The 22,018-nt window shown below is 37.4% G+C and overlaps 1 pseudogene; it reads right to left on the reverse strand.

The window, feature by feature from the left end:
• Window positions 1-19,088: 19,088 nt before the first annotated feature.
• On the reverse strand, window positions 19,089-19,188 carry LOC112297669 (U6 spliceosomal RNA; annotated as a pseudogene).
• Window positions 19,189-22,018: the final 2,830 nt, after the last annotated feature.

The raw sequence follows: 22,018 nt of genomic DNA on the forward strand, positions 1-22,018 counted from the left end.
GGATAACATGTGAAAAAGATAACATGCACCCCTTCAAAAGATGATTGTAGCAAACATTAAAGGTTTTTAAGTTCTTAGATAATTCATAATTATAAAGTGTAGTCCAAATGTGAGGTGGTATTACTTCTCAGACAAAAAAGATTGAATATAATTTGCCTTTGGGAACTTAACTTTTCTGCCTAAGGTAGTTAGCATGATTTTACTGTGAGTTCTACAGGGTACAGTGTTTGTTAGTGAAATTAAAAACAAAAACAAAAGAACCAGTCATTTGTTAAATCATTCATTTGTCAATTGCCTTGGGGGTCTGGCATCTTTAATTTAAAACATTCAAAATTATCTTTGGATACACAGAAAAGGATACTTATTTTTTCTTTAAAGGCATCCATGAAAACATTTATTATTTTTTAATAATAATAAAAACTAGATTCATTAAAATCCTGTTCTCCTGCATCTCGTTGGTGAGGCCAAAGAGGCTTCACTTTTTGTAAACACCCCAAGGGATTTTGAGAAATAATTTTTTAATTAAAAATCTGTGTGAGAGACGTAGTAGTAGGAATGGGAGGGTTGGTACAGAGGCCAGAAGGTGAGGAGGAAAACAATAAATGCAGGGAGGGATAGGCACTGCCTGCAGCTGAGAGAACTAAGTAAGCCCTTTGGCCTTTAAACACACTCGCGGCACTCAGCTTTGAACATCAAGTCCAGCTCCTAACTTCATAAAGTCCTCAAAAGTCATGGAGATGACTGCCTAACTATAGAGCAAGTTTTCCAAATTGTGGGATATTAAATTGAATCTGTTTTCAAGGCAGCTCAATATATTCTCTTTCTGTCTGTTTTTACACGAGACCGGAAGAGACAGATTGGGAGAGGGGTCCTGGCGCCACAGCACAGCCTCTCCACTTCAGTGTCATGGTATTGAAGTACCCCCATGACCTCCACGTCACCAATAGCCAAGTCCACCCTCTTCTTCCAACATCGGATCCATAAAGTGCCTTGTCGGTTATGTCTCTATTCTGACACCTGCTCCATGAAATCAACTGCATCCTTCCCTGAGCCTCTCTGGAAGTTTCTGGACTAGAAACTGCTAGCTCCCTCATTACTTCCATTTGAACGGGAGCTGCACTGTGGCTTGGCCATATTAACTGTCAGAACTTTAAAGAGTTAAACAATTGAAATAAGAGCTATTTTGTCAGACTCTCTAACAGTGAGAGACCAAATCTGAATTTAAACAATGTTCCCAGAAGCATCTGAAGTTGAAGAACCACCGTGTGGACAGGAACACCAGTTTTGTCCCTGCGGGAAGAATCATAACAAGTGTCTGGTGTTTACACGTTTGCATGTTCCATTCTTCAATTGATCCCAAACCACAGCCTGGATGGGACACTCTGCAGGGAGCATCACTCTCCTTCATAGCTGAGGAAACTGAGAGAGAAGAATGTACAAAAGTATAAGCCTCCAACCTTTGCAATTCACAGTTTTGAAGCTCAGGCCCTTTTGTGCCCTCTTCAAATCCTGGTGACCTGTCTCCTTGCTCACAGATTTTCACTTAGTTCAGGTGCCCAGATGCAGAGAAGTCTGGGGAGGGGAAGGTAATGGTTAGGTGTAGCCAATCACTATGATGGAGAACCCTGTTTAAATAAACAAATTGGGGTGGTGGGTGTGTCCTGAGCAGAGTAAGTCAGTGATGGTAGTGGTGAGGGTAGGGTCCTAGTTAGAATAACCCAATTGTATGGGGAAGCGGTCCTCTTAAAACCACTTCATCATGGGCTCATCATGATGGGGAAAAGGTCCTGGTTAGAATAAGCCTATCTTGGTAGGCCATTGCCTTTTGACCTGTGGTTTTCAGATTGGCCCATGAGAGAGGAAGGGAGGGCCAGTGAGTGGCTTCTGGAAAACTTTCTCAGCTCCTTAGAAAAGACTCAGGTAACAAACAAGGTCATGTACTGCTGATGGACATTTGTGGGGAGTGATCATGATGCCTAAAACTGCAGCTGGCATCTTGAAACCCTGAGGGTGTCAGCTTGAGAACAAATCTGGACCCAAATGAGGGACAGTTGGAAAGTGCATTGCAAGCCTATGATAATGACTTTGAACTGCTGGACGAACAACCCTGGGAATCTCCTACCCAGGGATTCTTTTGTGTGAAACAATAAAATGCTCCTATTGTTTAAGCTATGTCTTGACTGGGCAAATCTGACTGGAATCATTTCTACATAGGGGGAGTTATCAAAGTAAATAACTAAAATATTATTATGCTGTAACAAATAGATGGTTTATGAAGAAGAAAGAAAAGTTTGTATGAATACCAGGAGAGAATAGGAAATTTCACTGGGGCTGAAGGTAGTACACTTTGGGTTATGCTTTTCCCTCTCCTGTCTGTGCTTGCCCCCTCCACTCCTCTACTCCCAGCCTCTACAAGAGGATACAAGGTTTTAAAATTTTTCTAATTTAATTTTGGTAAAATATACATAGCATACAGTTTAGCAACATTAAATACACTCACACTGTTGTGCAACCATCACCACTCTCCATCATAGAATTCTTTTCATTTTGCAGAACTGAAATTCTGTATGATTAAACACTAACTAACTCCCCATTATCCCATCCCGAGGCCTCTAATAACCACCATTCTACTTTCAGTCTCTATGAATTTGTCTCCTCTGGGGACATCATTTAAGTGAAATCATACAGCTTTTGTCCTTTTGTGACTGGTTCCTTTCACTGAACGTGATGTCCTCAAGTTTCCTCCCTGTAGTACATGTGTCAGAATTCCTTTCCTCATTATGGCTAAATCGTACTCCATTGTGTGTATATACTACATCTTGTTTATCCATTTATCTGTTGAGGGACACTTGAGTTACTTCCACCTCTTGCCTATTGTGAATAATTCTGCTATGAACGTGGGAGTGCAAATATTTATTTTATGTCTACTTTCAATTCTTTGGGATGTATACCCAAAAGTGGAATTGCTGGATCATGTAGTAATTCTGTTTAATTTTTTAGGAACTGCCATACTGTTTTCCACAGTAGCTGCACTATCTTACACACTCATCAGCAATGCAGAAAGATTCCATTTTCTCTGCAAAGAAAAATGAGTTTCAAAGCACTGAATCAAGACAATAAGAACATTCATGTTTGAGAGTGACGTCAGAGGAATAGTAGTGTGAGAGGTCCCCTTGTCTATCCCTCTGAAGTTTCAACAATTTGAACATCTATAATTCAACAAATGATTCCCTGCTCAATACACAAACATATCTGAGAGACTCACACATTGAAACATTTGAAGGCAGGCAACTGAGAGTGAACTAGGGAGGTGGGAAGTGAGAAGAGCTGAGATAGGCCAGAGACAGCTGCCAGAGCTCACAGTGGGGCTCAACCCAGAGAGGGTAGGAATCAGGCTGCTGCTGGCACTTGCTTTAGCAAGAAGAAGCAAAGAGATTCAGCAAGCATTCCTTCAGGAATGGCAAATACAAGCTGCAGCTGAGCCCAGTGACCTGGGCAGGGACAAAGCACAGAGATGCAGCCACAGTTGCCTGGTAGTCAGCATTCCAGACAGAGAAGCAAGGCCACAGAGCCTGGCTACCTTCCCCCACTCTCCCAGAGTTTTCAGAAGGCCTCAGAAGAAACTATAGCAGTGAATGCTGGGTTGCAGAGCATATTATCTGCAAACCCAAGGACTGGTACTACAGAAACATTTTTTCCCTGAGCAACAGGTGCACTCTGTGACTAATCCCAGGGTTGGATGGAGACACAGAGAGGAGGCTGTCGAGGTCTGCCAGTCACCATTACTGGGAGAGCAAAGCAACAGAGAAGTGCCCAAATTCCCTCAGCTCACCCCATCCCCACACATTGCAGCTGCACTGCAGGCATCATCTGGCTGCAGGGTTCAACACTGGGATTTCATGGATTTGGAACCCCATCTCCCACAACATTGCCTAGTGGTGTTGGTCTCCTGAGACCAAGGTGACCTGAACACAGAGGAGACGCCCACCTTCTCAGGAAACACAGGTCTTTTTCCACCACCCAGCAGGGGATTGAAAATCCAGAGCTGTGCAAGAGAACAAAAAACTCATGATTCAGTAGGAAGTCTTTATCTTATCAATCTACTAGAGAAGTGCCACTCATTCATAGATGCTTAGACATGGAAGGAATCTATTAAATACCATGAATAACCCAGGTAGCACAGCAGTTAGAAAGAAAATAAAAATCTCCAGAAAATAAACTTAAGATATGAAACACTGTGATTTAAATAGCAGAAAATTCAATATTGCTGTTCTGAGAGAATTCAATGAGATATGAGAAAGCACAGATAAGCAGCTTAATAAACTCAGAAACAAAAGCAATGAAAAAACGAGTACTTTAGCAAAGAGGTTGAAACTTTAAAAAGAACCAAATAGAAATTCTGAAGATGAACTCAATAAAAGAAATAAAGAATGAACTAGCAATCACAGGAAATAGAGCTGACCAGATGGAAGAAAGAATTAATGATACTGAAGATAGAAATCTAGAAACAATACAGAAGGAATAAGAGAGAGATTTGAACATAAAAAAATAAAAGAGCTCTATGAGAACTATCTGAGTCCATCAGAAAGAGCAATACTAGAATAATAGGCATACCAGAAGACAAAGAGAGGGAGAAGGAAACAGAGAACTTATTCAAACAAATAGTTGGTGAGAACTTCCCAAACTTGTAGAAAAGCTAGATGTTTGAATCTAAGAAGCAAACAGAACACCTAATGGGATCAGTCCAAAGAGGCCCTCCCCAAGTCACGTTTTATTAAATCTGTCAAAAATTAAGACAAAGAAAGAATTCTCAAGGCAGCCAGGGGAAAAAAAGAAAGTAATGTATAAGGAAAAGCCCATTAGGTTATCATTAGATTTCTCAGCAGAAACTCTGTAAGTCAGAAGAGAGTGGAAACAAATATTTAAACTGCTGAATGAGAGAAATTACCAGCCAAGAATAATATTTCCAGCAAAGTTATGCTTTAGATATGAAGGAGAAATAATGACTTTTCCAGGCATACTGAAACTGAGGGAACTTACCACCAGAAAACCTCCTTTGCAGGAAATACTGAAGGGGGGTATTTTACCTGAAACAAAGAATTAAAGGTCACAGAACTATGATTAAGATTACCAACAAACTCACACCATAAATAGGGACAACAAAAAACATCAAAGGGGAGGAAGTAAAGGTCTGAATTTGCAAAGAGGGATGGAGATTGGGTGCATTCAAGGGAAAGGAATACTATATATGTGAAACTTTCTTTTACATAAACCTAATAGTAACAACACACACACACAAACCCAAATTGAGACAAATGATTTTAAAAAAGGAAGAAGTAGAGAGGAAAAATATGGAATACCAGCAAACAAAAACAACAGACAGAAACACAAAGGAAAAGAACCAGTGGAGGCAGAGAGCTACCAGAAAACAATAATGGCTATACAAAATCTTCATACACCAATAATTACCCTAAATACAACTGAACTGAATTCACCAATAAGAGGCACAGAGTAGCAGATTAGAGCAAAAACAAAACCCAACCATAGCTGCCTTCAGGAAACATATCTAAGCTGCAAAGAAAAATACAGATTCAAAGTGAGAGGGTGGAAAATGATTCTCCAAGCAAATGGCATCCACAGAAAAGCAGGGGTAGCCATACTTATGTCTGACAAAAATAGACTTCAAGTTAACAAAGGTAGCAAGAGACAAGGACATTTTATAATGATAAAGGGGACAAGACATCAAAAAGACACAATACTTCTCAATATATATACACCAAATAGCACACAAAGAAATAAAGGGAGAAACTGACAAGAACACAATCATAGTAGGGGATCTAAAAACCCCGTTGACAGCTTTATATAGATCAGCTAAACAGAAAATAAATACACAAATATCTGTCTTATGTGGCACATTAGACCAAATGGACATAATTGACTTATACAGAACCTTTCATCTCAAAACATCAGATTATACATTCTTCTCTAGTGCATATGAAACATTCTCTAGGATAGACCATATGCTGGGACACAAAACTTGCCTCAACAAATTTAAGAAGATTGACATCATACCTAGTATATTCTCTGACCACAGTGATTTGAAATTAGATATCAACTGCAAAAAGGAAGTAAAAAACCCCACAAATATGTGGAAATTAAACAACATACTCCTAAGAAATGACTGGGTCAAAGAAGAAATAAAAGGTGAGATCAAAAGACATATAGAGACAGCCTGGCTGGTGTGGCTCAGTGGATTGAGTGCTGGCCTGTGAACCAAAGGATTGCTGGTTCGATTCCCAGTCAGGGCACATGCCTGGGTTGCAGGCCAGGTCCCCAGTAGGGGGCGTGGAGAGGCAACCACATGTTGATGTTTCTCTCATCTTTCTCTCTCCCTTCCCCTCTCTCTAAAAATAAATAAGTAAAATCTTTTTAAAAAGATACATAGAAACAAATGAGAATGACAATATTTCTCATATCAAACATATCAGATAATATCAAAATTTCTGGGATGCAGCAAAAGCAGTAATAAAAGGAAAGTTTATATCATTACAGGCCTATCTCAAGAAACAAGAAAAATCTGAAGTAAATGACCTAATATTATACCTCAAAAAACCAGAACAAAAGCAGGCCAAAGTCAGCAGAAGAAAGGAAATAATAAAAATTAGAGCAGAATTGAATGAAATGGAGAACAAAAAGACTATACAAAAAATTAATGTAACAGAGAGCTGGTTCTTTGCAAGATTAATAAAATTGACAGACTATTAGTTAGACTTGCTAGGGAGAAAAGAGTCAAATAAACAAAATCAGAAATGAAAGAGAATTACCACAGATATGACAGAAATACAAAGGATCATACAACAGCACTATGAAAGACTACATTCCACCAAATTCAATAACCTGGAAGAAATGGATAACTTCATAGAAATATGTAACCTTCTTAGAACGAATCATAAAGAATTGGAAAAGCTAAACAGATTGATCAACAGTGAAGATATTGAAGTAATCATCAAAAACATCCCCAAAAGTAAAAGTCCAGGACCAGATGGTTACACTAGTGAATTCTACAAAACATTCAAAGAAGATTTATCTTTCCTTAACAAACTCTTCCACAAATTTAAAGAAGAGGCAATACTTCCCAACACATTTTATGAGGCCAACATAACCCTGATGCCAAAACCTGGCAAGGACAACACATAAAGAAAATAAAACTACAGACCTATATTTCTGATGAATACAGATACAAAAAATCCTAAACAAAATGCTAGCAGATTAAATACAACAATAGACTTAAAAAATGGCACACCGTGATCAAGTGGGCTTTGTTCCAGGGGCACAAAGGTGGTTCAAATCAATCAATGTGAAGTAACATGTTAACAAAATAAAAGATAAAAATCATATGATCTTATCAATAGATGCAGAAAAAGCACTTGATAAGATACTTCCTTTTATGATTAAAACACACAATAAATGGATATAGAAGGAAAGTACCTCAACATAATAAAGGCCCTATATAGCAAACCCTCAGTTAATATCATACTCAATGGTGAAAAACTGAAATCTGCTCCTCTAAGATCAGTAATGAGACAAGGATGCCCACTCTTACCACTATTATTCAGCATAGTACTGGAAGCCCTAGTCAGAGCAATCAGGCAAGAGAAAGAAATAAAAGGCATCCAAATTGGGAATAAAGAAGTAAAAGTGTCCCTTTTTGCAGATGACATGATTCTTTCTATAGAAAATCCTAAATACTCCACCCCAAAACTATTAGAAACAATAACAAATACAGTAAAGTTGCAGGGTACAAACTCAATGTACAAAAATCCACTGTGTCCTATATGCTAACAATGAAATTCCAAAAAAAGAAATGAAAAAAATTTCTTTTGCAATTGCAACAGAAAGAATAAAATATCTAAGAATACACTTAAAAATATGTGAAGGATCTATATACTGAAAACTATAAAACATTATTAAAAGAGGTTGAAAAAGACACAATGAAATGGAAAAAATATTCCATGTTCATAGATTAAAAGAAACAACATAATTAAAATGTCCATATTACTCATAGCAATATACAGATTTAGTGCAATCCCATCAAAATCTCAATGGCATTTTTTAAAGAATTAGAACAAAAAAAAATCATCCGATTTTTACTGAACCACAAAAGACCCTGAATAGCCAAAGCAATCTTGAGGGGAAAAAAGGAAGCTGAAGGTATCATACTTCATGACTTAAAATTATACTACAAAGCACAATAATCAAAACATCATGGAATAGGCAGAAAGACACATAGACCAATGAAACAGAATTGAGAGCCCACAAATAAAACCACATGTATTAGGGCAAATAATTTTCAACAAAGGAACCAAAAACGTACAATGGAGAAAAGAAAGCCTCTTTAATAAATGGTTCTGGGAAAATTTGTAAGTCACTTGCAAAAGAATGAAACTAGACCACGGTTTGTCCCCATATACAAAAATTAACTTAAAATGGATTAAAGACACCAAAAATGGTGGAGGACTAGGTGGAAGCTACACTAACCTGCTCCCGGGACCAATTTAGTATTACAACTAAGTTGTAGAGAAATCATCCTGAATAACCAACTGAACACTGGCAGTGGATAAGACTTATAATCAAGGATATATGGAAGAAAGCACTTCAACACAACATGACTGGCCCAGCAGAGGGAGCCACATGCTGTGGATAGCTGATATCTGCAAATAGGTTGCCCAGGGCCAGAAACGAGCATCATCTGAAAAAGGCCTGTACCAGAGTCTTTGCAGATCTACCTAATACATAGAAACAAATACAAGAAGCAGCAAAAATGGGAAGATAAAAAAAGCAGTCCCTAAATGAAAAAATAAGAGAAGTCTGTAGAAGAAAAACTAGAGGAAGTGGAGGCAAGCACTTTATTAGAGAGTTTAGAGTAATGACTATAAGGATACTAAAATATATGAAAAAAGACACAGAAACCATAAAAATGGAGCAGTCAGAAATACACATGAAGGAATAAACTGTAGGTTAGATGAGGCAAAGAATTGAATCAGTGATTTGGAAGCCCAGGCAGAGCAGCAAAAAAAATTAAAAAAAAAGAATTTTAAAAACTGAGGAGAGCTTAAGAAACATTTGAGACAACATGAAGCATAACAAAATTAGCATAATGGAAATACCAGGAGAAGAGAGTGAGCAAGGAATCAAGAACCTATTTGAAGAAAAAGTGACTGAAAACTTCCATAATCTGGTGAAGGAAAAAGACACACGAGTCTAGAAGTTCAGAGAGTCGTACAGAAGTTGGACCCAAAGAAGCCTACACTGAGACACATCATAATGAAAATGGCAAGGCTTAAAGACAAGGAGAGAATCCTAAAATCCACAAGAGAAAAGCAGGTAGTTACATACAAGGAAGTGCTAATTAGACTGTCATATGATTTCTCAACTGAAATGTTTCAGGCCAGAAGGAAGTGGCTTCAAGTATTCAAGGTGATGAAAAGCAAGGACCTACAACTAAGGGTACTTTATACAGCAAGGCTATCATTTAAAATTGAAGGAAAAATAAGGATCTTCCCAGACAAGAAAAAGCTTAAGAAGTTTGTTGAATCCAAACCAGTACAGCAACAGATGTTAAAGGGCTTGCTTGAAGAATAAGAAATAAGAAGAAGAAGAAGAAGAAGAAGAAGAAGAAGAAGAAGAAGAAGAAGAAGAAGAAGAAGAAGAAGAAGAAGAAGAAGAAGAAGAAGAAGAAGAAGAAGAAGAAGAAGAAGAAGAAGAAGAAGAAGAAGAAGAAGGAAGAAGAAGAAGAAGAAGAAGAAGAAGAAGAAGAAGAAGAAGAAGAAGAAGAAGAAGAAGAAGAAGAAGAAGAAGAAGAAGAAGAAGGACAAAGACAAGGACAAGGATGAGAACAGAGAAAGAAAAAAAAAGAGGAAAAAAAGCTAATGAGAAAATGGCACTAAATATGTATCTATCAATAATCACTTAAAATGTAAATGGCTTAAATGCTCTAACCAAAAGACATAGGGTAGCTGAATGGATAAGAAAAAAAGACCCATATATGCTGACTCCAAGAGACCCATCTCAGATCAAAAGAAAAGGAATGGAAAAAATAATATTTCATGCAAATGGAAAGGAAAAAACGCTGGGTAGCAGTACTTATATCTGACAAAATAGACCTTAAAGCCAAGGCTATAGCATGAGACAAAGAAGGGCACTACATAATGATAAAGGGAACAATCCAACAGAGGACATAATCCTAGTACACATTTATGCACCCAACAAAGGAGCACCTAAATATGTAAAGCAAATCTTGACAGACAAAAGGGCAGATTTGGACAGAAATATAGTCAAAGTTGGGGATTTTAACACCCCACTGACTTCAATGGATAGATTTTTAAGACAGAATATCAACAAGGAGAAAGTGGCCTTAAACAACCGCTAGATCAAATGGATTTGATGTGCTGAAAACATTTCATCCCAAAGCAGCAGAATATACGTACGTTTAAAGTGCACATGGATCATTTTCTATGATGGATCACATGTTAGGACACAAAATAAGTCTCAAAAAATTTAAGAAGATTGAAGTCATATCAAGCATCTTCTCTAACCACAGTGCTATGAAACTAGAAATCAATCACAAGAGTAATGGAAAATACGCAAAGACATGGAAGATAAATAACATGTTATTAAACAATGAATGGACCAACAATGTGATCAAGTAAAACAATCAAAAGATACCTTGAAACAAATGAATATGACAACACAACAATCCAAAATCTGTGGGACACTGGGAAAGCAATCCTAAGAGATAAATGATAGCAGTACAAGTCTATCTAAAAAAAAGAATAAAAAGAAAATTCAAATTAACAACGTAACTTCACACTTAAAGGAAATTGAAACAGACCAACAAACAAAGCTCAGAGTGAGTAGAAGGAAGGAAATAATAAAGATCAGAGCTGGAATAAATGAAATAGAGTCTAAAATTACAATGCAAAATATCAATGAATCCAGGAGCTGTTTCTTTGAAAAGATAAAACAATTGACAAACCCTGAACCAGACTCATCAATAAAAAAAGAGAGGACCCAAATAAATAAAATCAGAAATGAAAGAGGAGAAATAACAACTGACACCAAAGAAATACAAAGGATTGTAAAACAATATCAGGAACAATTATATGCCAACAAACTGGACAACCTGGAGGAAATGGATACATTCCAAGAAACAACAATCATTCAACACTAAATCAGGAAGAATCAGAGAATCTGAATAAATATGTTACACCTAGTGAAACTGAAGCACTATAAAAAAAAACTCCCAACAAAAAATGTCCTGGACCAGATGGCATCACAGATGAATTTTACCAAACATTCTGGGAACAACAAACACCTGCCATTCTCAAACTATTTCAAAAAATTCAAGCAAAAGGAAGTCTTCCAAGCTCATTTTGTGAGGACAGCATTATCCTAACTCCAAAAACAGATAAAAACACTGCAAAAAAAAGAGAAAATTATAAGCCAATATTCCTGCTGAACATAAATGCTAAAATCCTCAACAACATATTAGCAAACCGAATACAGCAAAGCATCAAAAAGATCATACACCATGATAAAGTGGGACTTATTCCAGGGAATCAAAGTTGGTAGAGCATGTGAAAATCAATAAATGTGGTTCACCACATAAACTAAATGAAGGATAAAAACCACATGATCATATCAACTGATGCAGAAAAAGCATTTGATAAAATCCAGTACCATTTATGTTAAAAACTCTCAGCAATGTAGGAATAAAGGGAACATACCACAACATAATAAAGGCCATATTTGACAAATCCATTGCCAGCATCTTATTCAATGGGTAAAAACTACAAGTGTTCCCCTTAAGATCATGAACAAGACAAGAATGTCTGCTTTCACCTCATTTATTCAACATAGTGCAGGAAGACCTAACCACAGCAATCAGACAAGAAGAGAAATAAAAGTCATCCAAATAGAAAAGAAAGAAGTAAAACTGTCTTTATTTGCATATGACATGACACTGTACATAGAGAACCCCAAAGATTCTACCAAGAAACTATTAGAACTGATAAATGCATTCAGCAAAACAGCAGGATATAAAATTAATATCTAGAAATCCATTGCTTTTTTACATGCTACTAACAAACTAACAGAAAGGGAAATTAAGAAAACTACCCCCTTCAGAATTGCTTCAAAAAGAATAAAATACCGCCCTGGCTGATGTGGCTCAGTGGATTGAGCACCAGCCTGCAAACCAAAGGGTTGGCAGTTTTGTTCACTGTCAGGGCACATGAGTGGGTTGCAGGCCAGCTCCCCAGTAGTGGGTATGTGAAAAGCAATCACATATTGATGTTTCTCTCCCTCTCTTTCTCTTTCCCTTCTCCTGTTTCTAATAATAAATAAATAAAATCATTTTAAACAAAATAATAAATACCTAGGAATAAACCTAACCAAGAATGTAAAAGACCTGTACTTGGAAAATTATAGACACTGAAGAAAGAAGTTGAAGTAGATCCAAATAAGTGTAATCACAGTGTTCACGGATAGGAAAAATTAACATCATTAAAATGCCCATACTACCCGAAGCAATCTATAAATTCAATGTAATTCCTATCAAGATTCCAATGATGTATTTCACAGGACTAGAACAAATATTTCAAAAATTTATATGGAAGCACAAAAAGCCCCACATAGCAACAGCAATCCTGAGAAAGGAGAAAGTTGGAGGAATCATGCCAGCTAATATTAAACTATACTATAAGGCCATAGCAATCAAAACAGTATGGTACTGGCGTAAGAACATAGATCAATGGAACAGAAAAGAGAGCCCAGAAATAAACCCACAGCTTTATAGTCAATTAATATTTGACACAGGAAACCAGCACATGCAATAGGCTAAAGACAGTTTGTTCAAAAATGGCATTGGGCAATGGAATATTACTCAGTAGAAAGAAAGAAGAAGCGCCTACCTTTTGCAATAGTGTGGATGGAACTGGAGAGCATTAGGCTAAGTGAACTAAACCAGGCGATGAAAGACAAATACCATAGGATCTCACCTATAAGTGGAATCTGATCAATAAAACAAAAAAGCAAGGAAAATATAACCAGATATATTGAAATAAAGAACAAACTTACAGTAACTAGAGGGGAGGGAGAAGAGGATAATGGGGGAAAGAAAGGGAAGGGTCGTCAAGGAATATGTATAAAGGACCCATGGACAAAGCCAACAAGGGGGTAGGATTGAGTGTGGGAGGTGAGGGTGGGTGGGATAGGGGAGAGTTGTGGGAAGAAAATGGGGACAACTATAGTTGGACATCAATAAAAAACATAAAACAAAAATGGTGTTGGGAAAATTGGATAGATCCATTAAATCTAGACCACCTATTTACACCACACACAAGAATAAATTCAAAATGGATTAAAGACTTAAATGTTTGACCTGAAACCATAAAAATCATAGAAGAAAACATAGGCAACAAAATCTTGGACATTGGTCATAACAATATTTTATTGGATATATCTCCCCAGGCAAGGGAACCAGAGAAAAAATAAACAAATGGGACTACATCAAAATATAATTTTTTGCAAAGCAATGGAAAACATCAACAAAATAAAAAGACAATCCACAGAATAGGGGGACATATGCACTGATACATCTGATAAGGGATTAATATCCAAAATTTATAAAGAACATACAAAACTCAACACCAAAAAACAAACAACCCAATAAAAAAAATGGGGAAAGGAATTGAATAGACACTTCTCTAAAGAGGACATAGAGATTGCCAACAGACATGTGAAAAGATGCTCAACATCACTAATTATCAGAGAATTGCAAGTTAAAACAACAACAAGACATCACCTCACACTAGTCAGAATGGCTGTCACCAATAAATCAACAAACAACAAGTGCTAGTGAGGATGCAGAGAAAGCAGAACTCTTACACTGTTGGTAGTAGTGCAGATTGGTGCAGCCACTGGGGAAAGCAGCATGGAAATATTTCAAAATATTAAAAATGGATCTTCCTTTTGACCCAGCATTCCCACTTCTGGTAATATATTGAAAGGAACCCAAAACACTAATGTGAAAGAACTTAAGCACCCCGTGTTCATTGCAGCATTATTTACAATTGTCAAGATATGGGAGCAGCCCAAATGTCCACCAGTAGAGGAGTGAATAGAACAACTATGGGACATTTACACAATGGAATACTACTTGACCGTGACAAAGAAGAAAATTTTCACCTCTGTGACAGTATGGATGGATTTGGAGAACATTATACTAAGAGAAATAAGCCAATCAGAGAAAGACAAATACCATATGATTTCACTCCTATGTGGAATCTAATGAACAAACTGAACTAACAAGCAAAACAGAGACAGACTCATAGATAGAGAGAGCAGTATGACAGGTAAGGTTGGGTGTGGGGGTTAGGGGATAGAGGAATGGAGCAAAAAGGAAAAAAAGACTTGTGGACATGGACAACAGTGTGGTGATTGTGGGGGAGAGGGGTATAAAGAGACTAAATGGTAATAAAAATATATAAATATGTACAAAAAATAAAATAAATAAATACATAAAATATAATAAAATAAAATAAAGATGTAGTTAAAATGCATTATAGACCTAAATATAAGACCTGAAACAATATATCGCATAGAAGAAAACATAGGTACTATACTTACAGACCTTGGTCTTAGAGAATATTTTATGAATTTGACCCTAAAGGCAATTGAAGTAAAGGCAAAAATAAATGAATGGGACTATATCAAACTAAACAGCTTCTGCACAGCAAAAGAAACCACCAACCAAACAAAAAGACATTCAACCGAATGGGAGAAGATATTTGCAAACAGCAGCTCCAACAAGGAGTTAACATCCCCCAAATATAAAGAATTTATACAACTCAACACCAAACAAACAATCTTATTAAAAAATTGGCAGAGGAATTGAACAGTCACTTCTCCCAAGAAAATATACAAATGGCCAATAGATATATGAAAAGATGCTCAACTTCACTAGCTATAAGGGCAAAGCAAATCAAAACTGTGATGAGATACTACCTCACACCTATTAGAATGGCTATTATCAACAAGACATGTAGTAACAAGTGTTGGAGGGTAGAAAATAAAGAATCCTCATTCACTGCTGGTGGTAATTTAGACTGGTACAGCCATTATGGAAAACAGTATACAGGTTCCTCAAAAAAATTAAGAATAGTGTTACCATATGACCCAGCAACCCTTCTTCTGAGTATATACCTGAAAAGACTTGAAAACATTTATTCACAAAGATATATATACCCCTATGTTCATTGCAGCATAATTCACCTTGGCCAAGACATGGAAAGAACTAAAGTGTCCTTCAATAGAGGCCTGGATAAAGAAGATGTGGTACATATGTACTATGAAATACTTCTCAGCCATAAGAAAAGATGAAATACTGCCATTTGTGACAATGTAGATGGACCTTGAAAATATCATGCTAAGCAAAATAAGTCAGACAGAAGAAGTTAAGAACTATATGATTTCACTCATATGTGGAATATAAAACAGAAATCAACAAATGAACAAACAAGAAAAACATTCAAACAAAAACTCAAAGACACAAAGCAGGGTATGGAGGTTACCAGGGGGAAGAGGTGTGGGGTGTTTGAAAACAATAAAGGAGGTTCAAATATATAGTGACACAAGATGATTTGACTTTGGTTGATGGGCACACAGTGCAATATAAAGATCATGTATCATAGAATTGTACACTTGAATACAATCTTATTAACCAATGTCATCCCAATAATTTAATAAAAATAAATTTAAAAACAGAACATCCATTCTTAAAAAGTCTTTATCACAGCCTTTGTTAGCCATTTAAGAACAAAACAAGGGCCAAAACATTATTACTTTTATAATTTATACCTAGAATTTCAATAAATTCTATAGTGGTAGGAAGGAACAACATATGTGCCTTAACATTTAATTGTGGCAAAGGCAGAATTCTCTACCCAAATATAAACTTTAGGAATTTAGATTTTTAAATGAGGACTGAGTGACATGCAGCCATTTAGCACAGGTCTTAGAGCTGCGTGGAGGTGTGTCTGAGTGGGAGATAGTGATTAGAGAAAGAAAAGAAGCTGTCAGAGAGAAAGTGCAGTCCACCGCAGGTGATAGAGTGTGGGGAACAAGGAACCCAAGAAGTCCCAAAGAGGGCACAAATATGCCAATTAGTGACAGATTATAAGAAACAGAAAGGAAGCAAACTGTCCAGCAAGATTGAATGTTGTCTGAATGTTGGGTTTAGAGACATTTTTGGGTGTATATACCAGGAAATTCTAGAGGTTGTGATTTTAGGGAATGGCTCAGGCTCAATTTTATCTGATGATGCTGTAGGGCCTAAGTCATGTTTTTCAAACTCTAGGTTGTGACCCATTAGTAGGTCATGAAATTGGGTTAGTGGGTTGTGAGCAGCTCTAAACAAAGTCTGAGAAGTTGGAAAAGTAGAATAGGAAATATCAGTACACACTGTACTTGTGATTGTTGTGTTGGGTGTATACGTATGTGTGCATGTGTGTGAGAGTGTGTATGTGTCTGCATACACAGGGTTCCTATGTGCAATACCATGCTTGCAGTGACTGCTTCAGGCAGTGAAGAAGCTTCTGACTTGCAGGTGAGTGGGTCACATTCTCTGAGGCTGAGAGGAGCTAAGGGAAAGCTCCTTTTGGGGTCAGGGGCTGGATAGAGTGAGGAAGTCTGGAGGAACCCCTTATCTTCTGATCAGGGTCTGCACCTCTGCCTACTTGTGTGTTTGGATTTGTTTATGCACTTAAACATCTCTGAAAACAGACCACAATAAAACCAACAAAACCAGTGAACATGGAATGTGCCCACAATGGAGAGAGCCTCATTCTTCTGAGTTCACCTCAGTAAGCGATGATGAAACTCAATTAGAAACCCAATTGCTTTAGTCAAGAAGGTGGGAAGTGTGAAGAGACTCAGATTAGTCATGACTACAGCAGGGACAGGGCTCTCAGAGACTTCAATGCTCCTTTTGGGGCCTAGGCATCCCTCACTGGCCATCATATTTGAGTTTTTACTTCATTTAGAGATCATTAGCTGTTTAGACTTCCATACCTTTTACTAGAAGAAACTTCACTTCTCATGTGGTGGTAGAAAAATAACTCTATTTAGGAGTTGAATGATGTAAAACTTTTGCATTTTACAGAAGCAAAAAATCTCACTCCTTCCAACTCTCAGGCAACATTTGAATGCATTGACTCCATCCTTTAGGACTCTGTTCTTCCTCCAAGATGGTATTTAGAGACAAATGGAGAAGTTGTGCTTGGGGCAGATTCCCACACAGGATAAAGACAGTCGTTACCAAGAACATGGGCTACTTGAGCAGATCCAGAGATTCTGCCCAGTGTCTGCCCACCGTGCTTTCATGTGGAAATTTGGCAGTTAGGAGACCTATGCAGAACATGAGCAATGTGTTCTAAGATGCTGACATCACATACTGAGCATAGCATAGGCCTTTATCTTGTGTAACCACAAACAGCACACCTGGGCGTCATTTTATTTATAGCTTTAAATAAGTAAAGCTATATTTTACCAGTATTGTGAGAAATGTTTAAAAAGGAATGCTTTAAGAAGAAGATGAAACAGAGAGAAAGGAAATAGGTACAAAGAAGAAATGGCAGTAAATAAGTACCTATCAATAATAACCTTAAATGTAAATGGATTAAATGTTCCAATCAAAAGACATAGGGTAGCTGAAGAGATAGAAAACATGACCAATATATATGCTGTTTACAAGAGACACACATCAGAAAAAAAGACTCACATAGGCTGAAAGTGTAAAAATATTCCATGCAAGTGGAAACAAACAAACAAACCCAGCTGCAGTAGCAATACTTATATCTGACAAAGTAAACTTCAAAACAAAAGCTATAATAAGAGACAAGGAAGGTCACTACATAACACTAAAGGGATCAATCCAACAAGAGGGTATGGCCTTTGTAAACATATATGCACCCAACATAGAAGCACCTAAATATATTTTAAAAATCTTAGTGGACTTTAAGGGAGATTGACAGCAATGCAATCACAGTAGGGGATTTTAATACCCCACTGTCGTCAATCGATAGATCATCCAGATGAAAAATCAACAAGGAAACAGTGACCTTAAATAACACACTGAATTGGATGGATTTAATTGATATTTACAGAACATTACCCCAAAGCAGCAGATTAAACATTCTTCTCAGGTGTACATAGAATAGTCCCCAAGATAGACCACGTTAGGACACAAAGTAAGACTTAACGAATTCAAAAAGTTTGAAATCATATCAAACATCTTCTTAGATTAAAGTGACATGAAACTAGAAATCCAGTACAATAAAAAACCCCTCAAAAACATTCAAATATATGGAGGCTAAATAGCATGTTCTTAAACAATGAATGGTTACCAATGAGATAAATGAAGAAATTAAAAAATCACCTCAACACAAATGAAAATGAACACACAACAGCCCAAAAATCTATGGACACAGCAAAAGCAGTCCTGAGAGTGAAGTTCATAGCATTACAGGCCTATTTAAAGAAGCCAGAAAAATCTCAAATAAACAATCCAACCTTATACTAGAAAAAGAACAACAAACAAAGCCCAGAGCAGGTAGAAGGAAGGAAATAATCAAGATCAGAGCAGAACTAAATGACATAGAGACTAAAAAAACAATATGAAAGATCAATGAAACCAAGAGCTGATTCTTTGAAAATATAAACAAGATGATAAACCTTTAACCTGACCCATCAGGAGAAAGAGAGAGAGAGAACCCAAATAAAGTCAGAAATGAAAAAGGAGAAGTAACAACTAATACCACAGAAATACAACGGATTGTAAGAAATTGCTATGAACAACTACATACCAAGAAATTGGGCAACCTGGGTGAAATAAATGTTTCTAGAAACATACGTTCTTCCAAAACCCAGTCAGGGAGAATCAGAAAACCTGAATAGACCAATAACAACTAGCAAAATTAAAGAAGTAATCAAAGAATTCCCAGCACACAAGAGTCCTGGACTGGATGGCTTCACACGTGAATTTTATCAAACATTCATCCTTGCACAAGGGCCATGCTAATATTCTCTGTATTGTTCCAATTTTAGTATATGTGCTGTGAAAGCGAACACTTATCAAACATTCAAAGAAGGACTAATACCTATCCTTCCCAAACTATTCCAAACAATTCAAGAAGAGGGAAGCCTCCCAAACTCTTTTTATGAGGCCAGAATTATCCTAATCCCCAAACCAGGTAAAGATCGGACAAAGAAAGAAAATTACAAGCCAATATCTCTGATAAACATAGATGCTAAGATACTCAACAAAATATTAGCAAACCAGATCTAGAAATACATTAAAAAGATTACGCACCATGATCAAGTGGGATTTATTCCAGGGATGCAAGGATGATACAATATTCACAAATCAATAAATGTGATACATCACATAAACACATTGAAAGACAAAAATCACATGATCATATCAATAGATGCAGAAAAAGCATTTGATAAAATCCAGCACCCATTTATGATAAAAACACTCAGCAAAGTAGGAATAGAGGGAGTATACCTCAACATAATAAAGGCCATATACAAAAAAACCTGCCAACATTATACTCAATGGGCAAAAACTAAAACATTTCCCTTAAGATCAGGAACAAGACAAGGGTATCTGCTTTTACCTCTCTTACTCAACATAGTCCTGGAAGTCCTAGTCACAGCAGTCAGACAAGAAGAAGAAATAAAAGTCATCCAAATTGGAAAGAAGGAAGTAAAACTGTCATGATTCTCAGATGACATAGTGTATATAGAAAACCCTAAAGACCTCGCCAAAAAATCTACTAGATCTAATAAATGAATTTGGCAAAGTAGCAGGATATAAAATTAATATTTAGAAATCAGTGGCATTTCTATACACTAATAATGAACTATCAGAAGGGGAAACAAAGGAAACAATCCCATTTGCTACTGCAACAAAAAAACTAAGATAGCTAAGAATAAATTTAACAAGGAAGTAAAAGACCTGTACTTGGAAAACGATAGGACATTGAAGAAGAATTTGAGAAAGATACAAATAAGTAGAAGCATATGCCATGTTCATGGACTGGAAGAATTAACATCATTAAAATGTCTATACTGCCCGAAACAATCTATAGATTCCATAGGAATTCCTATTAAAATGCCAATGACATATTTCACATAGATCTAGAGCAAATATTTGAAAAATTTATATGGAACAAAAAAAACCTCAGATAGCCTCAGCAATCTTAGAAAGAAGAACAAAGTTGAAGGTATGCTCACTTCTGGGATAGAGCTCAAATTGCAAGGGGACCTGTGGAGTCTCCCGTGTTCACCCTCTTCAAGCAGTGCATGGGAAATGTGAAAAGCCCCACACCCTTCTTCCTTGGAGAAAATGCCTAAGACAAATGCCACCTTTGTCAGTTTGGGCCAGCGTTAAGGGCCAGGACAAATCATCTGGAGAGCATTTCTGTCATTTTGTAGGGAAATTGAGGTCATCCTCAGTAAACTCAACCTCAATGCTCCCACTGTGGCAAAGGTCACATGTCAACCACAACCACTGCCTTGTCATTGTCCTGCAGACAGGTTGCTGCTTAACCCCTCAGTGCTCTACCACAGCAGTGGAGAGTGGGTTTGGTCTGAGGTGCTGATTCTGGCCGATTGTTGGTGACTCCCTGGAGACCTGTGTTGATAAGGTTATAACTTGAAGGTCTCCACCCAGCCAGAGAGAGGCCATGGCTGACTGGCACGGGTGGAGGTGGTAGTTTCAGTGGTGCTCCCACTTCATTTACCATTCCTGGCACGAGGACATGACCCTTTAATTCCCTACCCAGCTAATTCAAGGTTGGAGAACAATTAGGTCATTTTGCTTGACAGCTCAAGAAGAGCAAAAGGGAAAAAACACAATTGCACATGACTGGGTAAACTGGATCACTGGTTGTACAGTCATGACTTGCTCTGCAAGTTCAGTAGGACCTGCTTTACCCAGGTCCAGCTGGCTTCCAGTGGTGGCTGTCACTGTTGCAATCTAGAGACAATGAGCTCCCTGCTGGCCAAAATGCTCCTCCCAAATTCTAGAACCAGGTGAAGAGACCTCTCCCTCTGTAGATTATTCACTTTGGAAATATCTGACGCCTTTAGAGGGAACCAGATGTCTAGGAGAGGTGTGGAGAATAATTATGCCAATATCACCCAAAGGGGGTGGGAGTGGCAGATAGGGACAGGGAAGCCCTGTTTGGCTGACTTCCATCAATGGACTGCCTGGGATTCACCCTCACTTTGAGTGTCAAGCTCAGCGCCTCAAATCCACAGGAATATGGGGCAGCCAGGTTAAAAAAAATAAAAACAAAAGACAAAAAAACAAAACTTGGGTGATAAAAGAAGGAAAGAGAAGTAAAGTTAGAGTCTTTCATTCATGCTGTGCACAGTGCTAGATTATTTCACAGGCATTATTTTCTTTAATTCTCACTACATTTGTATGAGGTAGGGTATTAGTCTGTTAGTGTTGCTGTAACAAATAACCCTGGCTGGGTGACTTAAACTACAGCAAATTTTTTTCTCACAGTTGTGGGAGTCTGAGATCAAGGTATCAGCAGGGTTGGTTTCTTCTGAGTCCTCTCTCCTTGACTTGCAGATGGCTGTGTTCTCTGTGTTCTCACAGGGTGTACCCTTTGTGCATGACTATGTCTTACCTTTCTCTTCTTGTAAGAACATCAATCAGATTGGATTAGGGCCCATTTATAATGACCTCATTTAAATTTAACCACTTCTTTAAAGGCCCTGTCTCCAAATACAGTCACAGTCTGAGTTTCTAGGGGTTAGGATTTCAACATATGAATTTGGGGGAACATAATTCAGCCCATAACAGGAAGATAGAATATTCTCATTTTATACAATACAGGGTCCACATCAGTAAATAGCTGTGCTCTAACCAAATGTGAAG

The sequence above is a fragment of the Desmodus rotundus genome, chromosome 3 (genome assembly GCF_022682495.2).
Source record: "Desmodus rotundus isolate HL8 chromosome 3, HLdesRot8A.1, whole genome shotgun sequence".
Lineage (NCBI taxonomy): Eukaryota > Metazoa > Chordata > Mammalia > Chiroptera > Phyllostomidae > Desmodus > Desmodus rotundus.